General features: G+C 33.6%; 1 protein-coding gene across 4 annotated transcripts in view; it reads left to right on the top strand.

The window, feature by feature from the left end:
* LOC106460854 (zinc finger protein 608-like) overlaps positions 1-8,848 on the top strand; it is a 158,022-nt gene that overhangs the window by 101,678 nt on the left and 47,496 nt on the right. Inside the window, exon 1 of one of the 4 annotated variants that reach the window (XM_022387654.1) lies at positions 925-1,117. The exons of the other annotated variants lie outside the window; for them this stretch is intronic. The gene's annotated coding sequence lies outside the window, so the exon portion shown is untranslated. Of the gene's footprint in view, positions 1-924; positions 1,118-8,848 lie in introns of those variants that run through there. 4 annotated transcript variants of the gene reach the window in all.

Raw genomic sequence — 8,848 nt, forward strand, 5'->3', positions numbered from 1 at the left:
CTGAAAATTTTCATTTTGTCTATTTTGTCTATTTACTTTTGACCACGCTGTGTACTGTGTTACTATCATAGGATATGTGAATTTCAGAGTTTGTTAACGTTACAGTGATAGTCAGTTCTTAAAAATTAATATTAAATTCTGATCAGAGCAAGCAATGTAGTTACAACGAAATCAATAATCAACCTGGCAATAAGTATAGTAAATTAAATATGCTCTTCTTGCGTTTCTAGTTATAAAAGGTTAGAATGCATTGTTTTGTCAGTTTGGTACTCTTGCTGTTAACCATATCTCCGGCCGCAATCACAATAATATTGTACAAGGTTCGGCCAGCTTAGGAGATTTAGGTTAGTCCAAAATACTTATGTTAACCTATCGTCTCAATAACAAAAGTATAATAATAAATAATGACATTCAGTATACCATATAGTATAACTAATACTGTTAATGAAAGTAACAATAAATGTTATAATGCTTTGTATATTATAACATTTAGCATTTATTATTTTTTTATTAGTTTTAAAACATCCATCTGAATTTATTAATGTAATATATGTGCTGTTTGAAGTCCGCTGGTTGAAGTGAGTGTTGTATGAAATCCTAGCGCCAACAAATGTATTTGTCGATGGACGTTTTCGTAATATGTTGTTGTTATTCTCAAGACTTCTGGAACATCGCCACTTTAGCCTTTCGTTTTTAAAACCATTTCAACAAAGTTATGCTGTTTATGTAAGACAGTTGGCACCTACTTTCATGTTGTTGTTACGTTTGTTCATTTTTTGTTTTTTAGTCAACTCAACAGAAACATCAAAATTAGAGCTCCAAATGCCAGTTTATTCAGCACTTTTGCTGTGTTGTCTTGAGAGATTCCATTTTATGCTGTAGAGACGCACTGGGTAGATTAAAAAAATACGTTTCTGACCTACCCAACAATGGAAGGTACCAGTCGCACTCCGAAATACAAAGCCTTTTTGACGTCAATGACCTGGTTTTGTCGTGCAGTATAGCAGATGGTTGCTAACCACATTCCTGTTGCTTTCTAGTTAATTTTTGTTGCTCCTCACCGTCAAGATTCTTTTGTCCCTCAACTATTCTTCCCTCAAGCTGCTGCTCTTGAGAGGTATGACGTTATAGGATAGTGAGCTCATACTGTGAGGGTTATTAATTAAGTGTGACTTTAGTTATAGGCGGGAGTGGGGGGACATATAGATGAATGCAATGGGCATAAAATGATAAGCGAAGGGGTGGTAAACCCTCTTGTAACAAACACTTTTGTTCAACATTGAAGCAGAAAGGCCAACTTAAAGACATCATTTTTATTTCCGACATAGCTCAGTTATCTCGTGTCGCCTTTTGTTTTACATTCAAGTCGTTTTATCTGTTGGTTCTTTGTTCTAAGCACAATTTCGCGTGTTTTAATGATAACATATACTTATTTGCTTATGATTATTATTTTGTTGTAAAGATTAATGTGCAAGTTTGATTCACATTTTCCATGTTTTTAATTAATGATGATTTTTAGACCAGTATTCGAATAGTTTTTTGTTGTTTTTTTTTCAGTTTATACTGAAATTCGACGTGATGCAGTTTTATGATTACGCTTTAACTAGTTTATTGTGTGTTCCTCAGTCATTTTGATCGTTATTTTTCTTTAAATAAACGACAAATGTAGAGAATTAGCTAGAATACCGCCAAGACATTATTTATCTGTGTTATTCACGAAATGAAGATAACTATAACAGTGAATATAAGCTGTGAGAAAACTTTAACTGGACGTTGTATGTATAAATACCAATAAGGTTTGTACAACTGTAATTATGCCACATGTTCACTTCAATGGTTCTTAGGCCTAGACAGTAAAGTTCTTCGTTATAAAGTTAATAAATCATCTTGATAGGTAATTCAAGTTCAGTCTGCTGTGTATGAAAACAGGCAATTCATTTTATTAGATAATATTAGAGTATATCTCCGTTAGTAGTGTTTCACATACTTCATGATCGTCTAAACTTTCTCTTTACGTATGAATTTGTGTGCTAAAACTGGTGTAACTTGATTTTAAGCTTCATGTCACAGGATTTAAGTAGATAATTCAAAGGAACGATTAATATATGCACTAAATTGGCGCGATAAAAACTAAACTACTAGTAATTTTTACTTCAAGTGTCTACTTGGTATTTTCGGAGAACTTGTGAATTCGTCTGTAAATTCAGGCAATTGATTTAAAAAATAAGTTTTCAATATATTTATCTGTATATGTTCAACTTCGTGAAATGTATACAGGGATAAAAAATAAATATTGAGAAGAATGCATTTGTAACAACTGGGGAAATCTTGTACATATAAATTAAAAGCGCTGCATAAATTAATAGCGTCTTTAATTTAATTTTTGTTTGGGCTTGCTTCTATTCATTTAAATGTTATTTATCATAGGTTTGGATTTGTTGTTTTTAACTTCCTTTTGATTTTCCTATTAATTTTCTATATAAATAAATTATATATATATAGTGTAGGATATTCCAGAAGAAGCCGACATCTGAAACTGCATGCTGGTAGTAGATTGGCACAGATAAAACTCGATTAGTTTTTAAACCAGGAACTTATGAAAACACAGCTTGTTACCTTATGTATGATACTAACAGAAAACACAAAGATAAGAATTTCCATCAACTTACCTTATCATTTTGATGATGTTTCGGAGTATGCGCAGGAATCCTTACCTATAGGGAGTATCCTAACCTAATCAACGTTCACTAAACTGCAAAAGACCAGTGTTGAATGGTGTGCGTTGTTTTTCTAATGAAAACGACTGTTTGACTCTATACAAAATCACCTTCGTGTGATTAATGAAATTGTAACATCTACATCGTAATATATTGATTATTATGCGGACGTATAGGGGTGGCAGACCTTATGTAGCCATTGGTAAAATATGATTAAAATCTGGTCATTTATCATTTACAAGAACTAAAGGGAAAAAAATGGGGATGTTACTATGTGTGTGCATTTTTACGTTAGATGTTAATTAGTCATTACGCTACTTTTCCTTTCTTTTTACCTTTGTAAATGTATGATCCTTTCTAGTCCCTATTTATATGTACAAAACTAAAACGAATCCACGAGAATGTGTCCCATGTGATTTTATAAAGATCTGCATAAATATCTGGTGTGGGGCGTAACAGAAATTATTAGACTTTTTGGCGCACTTTATAACATTGCTTTAGCTATATTTTGATTTCTATTTTGGTCGTTCAAGTAACATTATTATTTGTTATTCCACGATACTGAGTGATTGTTTGCATAATTACCAACTGCTGACTTCAGGATATTCGTGTCTTTGTATGTTTATCAAGAACTGATATGATGAAAATAACTCTCATTATATACATTTAATGCGAGAGTTATAATTTAGATACACTGTAGTTATAAAGCACCAATGTAAATTTAGTATTTTTAGAAGCGATAATTTATCGCAAGTTTGTTTACGTAACTAACTTGTGTACAAATCATGTGTTATTTAGTTCACTAGTCTGTGATTGTTATGTTGTTGCGTCATGTTATTAGAACCTTCTAAGTTTTTCTGGTTGTTTCATTGAGAATTGTTACATCTTAACGACTCGTAATTCGTACAAAGTTCTAGGCCTCAGTTCAACAATATATATATATATATATATACATACATAGGCGACCAAGTCAGTGTAAGACAGTTAGTGAAAGTAAGACAAAGTTAGTAAGAGATGTAGTCAAATAGATCTAGACTGTGTTTGTAAGTTTAGCCATAAAGATAGTATAGTGGCGACTTTTAAAGTGTAATTATCACAGACTTTATTGAAATAACAGAGCAGAGAAGAATACTTCGTCTTGCCAATTGGGTTCTAATGTAACTGAACCAGCTCGTGTGGACATTTAACCTAAAAAGAGACTGATTTAAAGCTCTAGATACAACTGTGATAACCCACGGGGTAACCTAAGTGAATTTATCACTGTCTTTGTGATAACAAGAGTAGAGAAGAATAGTTCGTCTTGACAATTGCCTTCTAAAGTAACCGAACCAGCCTGTGTGAACTTTTGACAAAAAAAAGGGATTATTTAAAGCTCTGAATTTAATTGTGTAACGAACATTTATATATATATATATATATATGTTTGACGTATTTTAATATATTATTTTAAAACAAGTGGACTGTGTGCTGTTTGTTTATTGTTGAAATTTATTACCAAAAAGTCACAGGCACCTACTGTAAAGAATCCTTCTCATATATACATAAAACTTGACAACATACTTCTTTTTCTTCTTATGAATAATTTCTAATTCTTTTTTTTTATATTCTGTACTAAACATTAACGCTACGTATGTCTGGAAGTGGTGAAAAAAAGTATAGTAAAGCTCTTCGTGCAGTAACCGTAATTTACGTACAATTTTTAACCAGTCAACTGAAACGTGTGTCGAAAGTAAATCTTGTCCCCTCCAGAGTAATGTAAAAGAAACATTACATTGGGGAATAAGTGTTTTAAAACTGAAAAACAGTATTATTTTAGGACTTGGGTTGTAATTTACAGGGTGTTTCAGAAGTTCATTGTTATGCTAATAATTCAGAAATGGAGGGGATAGAAATAGAAACATAATTGTTAGTGGTATGGTATGAGATGCTATGAGCCTACCCTGCGATAAAATGATTGACGCCATTCTAGGTCATATTCTAAGCTATGTCTTTTGGAAATATGTTAATATGCATTATACACCAAAAATGTCAGTGTAAAAGGTGTAGATTAAGAAAATGTGAGTTAAAACTTACAAGAGAAATAGAAAATATGAGTCAAACCTTGCAAGAAGATTAGATACGATGAATTAAAATTTTAAAGAAGATTAGAGAATATGAGTTAAAACTTACAAGAAGAGTAGGGGTTGTGAGTCAAACCTTACAAGAAGATTAGAGAATGTGAGTTAAAACTTACAGAAGAGTAGGGGTTGCGAGTCAAACTTTACAAGAAGATTCGAGAATGTGGGTCAAACCTTACAAGAAGATTAGAGAATGAGAGTCAAATCGTACAAGAAGAATAGAGAACGTGAGTTAAACCCTAAAATAATATTAGAGAACGTGAGTTTAAATTTACAAGGATGTTAGGAGAACGTTAGAGATTGTATATTAAAAGACAACGTCGTGGAAATTGAGTACAGGCGTGACGTTTTTCTGTATATTGCTATTTTGAATTTGCAGTCTCACCCCTCTTTAGTCCAGTCAGCCTACGCAAAACATACCTCAACATCAAACAAACTGCAACAGAAACAATGCTTGTATTGTGAAGTTACACAAGAAAGTCTAGAAAAATCTAAACGGGAGGAAATGCATAACATTTTCATTTTCCTTATTAACATATCTCATGAAAACAGAACAACTTGATTTGATATATGCAATCATATACTCTCATTATACACTCTTTCCGTTGATATATGAATAAAAATACACAAATAGATAATATATAATAGTTGATAAGATGAACCCAAATAAATGAGTTTTAACTGAAGCCCAAATTAATGATTATTCACCTCTTTAACTTATTTATATTACCCCACACATCAAAAGAAAATATATAACAATATTATTTTAAATGACAGCCACATCTAGAAAATGAGTATACAAAATGAGACTAAACACACAAATCCTTCTATAAACATTTGCTATATCTATTCATCAGCGTTGTATTACTTGAATTAATACACAAACCAGAACCAATTATATTGACTTTCCGGTGTTATTAAAATATATCGCACATTGATTTAAAATAGGATTAAATTCGTTATATATTTCCTTTACAACCAGACGATCCTATCTTGAAGCTGGCACATTGTCCTCTTTATATTGTGTCTTCTGTGTATCTTCATTTATGTCAGATTCTGTCAATTGTGTTACATTTGTACAGTTAACACCCCTACATTCTCCACAGCCTATAGAACACTCAAGTCCATGCTTCCTACATGTACAACGTTTAGTGTTACAATTCGCTTTACAGTTGCATTTGATAATTTTTATAGGCTTTCTGGAGCTGGTGGTAAATGTGTCTTAATTGGCAATAAGCTATTGCTTACAACTGACCATCTCCACTCTTGTGGTAACATTTTGTCATTTGAGTCGATCCAAGTTTGTACTTGAAAACAGACCCTCATGCTGTGGTATTGTGCGACTGAGGATGTTGGAGGAAGTGTGTGTACGTGTGTTGTGCTTGAAATTACTTTTCGTGCAAAATGTCTGAAGCGCAATAAATCCAATACTTCAATTGGAACTCCGCCATACAGACATACAAGTACTTATTCTCCGGTTTTTTGTATTTCATCTCTTGTTTTACTCTGATTGCAAAACAATTCTGCACTCTCCCTTAAATGTTGGTCATATCCTAGTTTTTAAGTGCTGCCCCTTTTCCAATCCCATAAATGCGAGATGTGTCGCAACCCGTCGAAGTAGGAACGAACGGCATATAGCAACAGGTGTTTGCTCCAAGTATGATCTTCGTTTGTGGAATGTCCCAAATTCTTACCGCTTTGTACGTAGTCTGTTTCCCATATGACTTGAAAAAGATATTACAGTTCTGAGTATTAGCGTGATAGCATAGCAATATGAGAAGATCCGTGTCTTCACCGATCACCATTGTTTCACGAGTTTCTGCACAAGCAACTGCAGTCTTGACTATTAAAAGATCCGCATTGTCTTCAGCATATACATCTTTCCATCCCCTATTTTCAAGTCGACGCCCGAGCATGTAAATAAAACGTTGTTTGTTTTCAGAGTTCGTTAAGAAGTGTTCTTTTTTCCTTTGAATAGTGTACTGTCTTTGAAGTTAACATTCGAACCGAAAACCCCATGTGTTCGCCGGATATGGGCTATATCCTTTTCTGATGGTAATGACTGGTAGCCATCAAACACAATTACTAGATCCACTTATGTTTTAGATATATAATCTACGTACACATTACAAATATCTGCGAAATCTGTGCCTTGTTGCCATGGCATTCGCTGTAATAATGAGCCGCCATCTAACACACGTTGAACATTCTCAGTAATAGACTCCTGTCTTCCACAGTCTCCTAAACCCCAAATTGCATCGGCTAATGCTGGTTTTTGTGGTTGCCTTGGAAAACCTGATGGATCAAACAGTGCAGATGGAATACTACAAAGTTCATATCCAAATATGTGTGACATGTCTTCTTCCGATCTAGTTGCAACTGTCGTAAGACGTTGATAAAGTAGCTGGGGGTTAACCTGAATTGACTCGCCATCTAATTTTACTACAGGCTTTGTAATAAGTGCCACTGCTTGCTGGGATCTTTTGAAAGTATACTCCATTACATTTTAACCAACCATTTTTTGCAAGACTTTCGATCCGATTTCTTTTGCGTTGTAAACATTTACAGATGAATCAGACGCCACACCGGTTTCAATATTGCGTAATAAGGGGGTCTTGGATAAACGGGTTTCTTTCTAGTAGAAAAGATAGGAGTACGTTTGTGTCTTTGTAGTACCTTTCCTTCCTGGCTTGGCCACACTTTTGGGTTGACTACTTGTGTAATAAACAGTGCCACTGAAATCCTGCATAGCGTTATTTACCTCTGCACACGAGGGCAATGAGAGTAACCACTGAGCTCGTTGCGTTTCTTCAAGGTAACTGACAACAGTCTTCCGCGCGATCGTTTACTATGTGTCTGTTGTTCTGGTGAAAATACCCCCGGAATACACTTCTTAGTCCTAAAATTGACACTACAGGACTGATGATATATAGCATCTGTTGCGGGCAAGTCACTTACACTCAGACCTCATCAGCCCACCTATCAGCACGTTCAATGCATACTTTGGTAATACTGTTTTGGAAGTCTATAGTTTTGACAGGAAACATACCTAATCCTCGCTTTTTACCAGATAATTTTGCAGCTTGGCCACAAAACAAGTACTGTTCTTTAAAGCAAAACTGCTCATTACCAGATCTTAGTAAACGCAATTTACATGTAGGAATATGTGAAGATGTATTACTATCACGTTAAATGACATTTGGATTACAGTAATTTTGACGACATTTTGTGTGAACATATTGCCCTGGAACAGTGAGTGTGTTATCACCACGTTTAGTACTTGCAATGTTTATACCGGCAGACCCTTTCAGTCGTAACTGCACAATAGCTTTTTCATTCTGTAAACTTCCTTTACGAATAACACAAACGTGAGAGGAGTTCGGTATTTCCATCTGTAAATACATTAAAAGTAATCTTATAACTATTGGATTTAAAACATAAAATAGATACCTTTCTTATTTCATATGAAATACCTCCAGGGTGTTAGTTTTTAATTAAAAGTAGTGTTAATTTCTTAAATTATTTTATAAACAAGCATTAAATAAGTGTTTGCTTTATAGTTACGTACCTTATTGACTGTTATCAACAACAACAATACTCATACAATAAGTGGATGTAGACCTATTCTTTAGACTCGCTACGTATATTAGCACGTTTTATATCCGGGGTTTCCATATACAAATACGACTGTTTATATATGTGGTAATACACAATTCATATAATATATTGTTAAACATAAGGAGACACAATAATAATACCAACGTGAGCAAAATGATGTTGTTCTATATTTTGTTTGTTTGTAATTTTTATGATTTTTCCAAATTGTGGCACGAATGGACTTCCGTAGTTGTGAAAATCTACCAAGTGAAGCCACTGATTTTCTTTTTTTAAATTTCTTTTGTAAGGCATTATAATGAAGCTTATATTACAATTGTATCGTTATTTATCAAAAACAATAACTTTCCATCACTTTATACATATAAATGCGCATTATTTTTACATGTTTGCCATCCA

Source organism: Limulus polyphemus, unplaced genomic scaffold (assembly GCF_000517525.1).
Source record: "Limulus polyphemus unplaced genomic scaffold, Limulus_polyphemus-2.1.2 Scaffold849, whole genome shotgun sequence".
Lineage (NCBI taxonomy): Eukaryota > Metazoa > Arthropoda > Merostomata > Xiphosura > Limulidae > Limulus > Limulus polyphemus.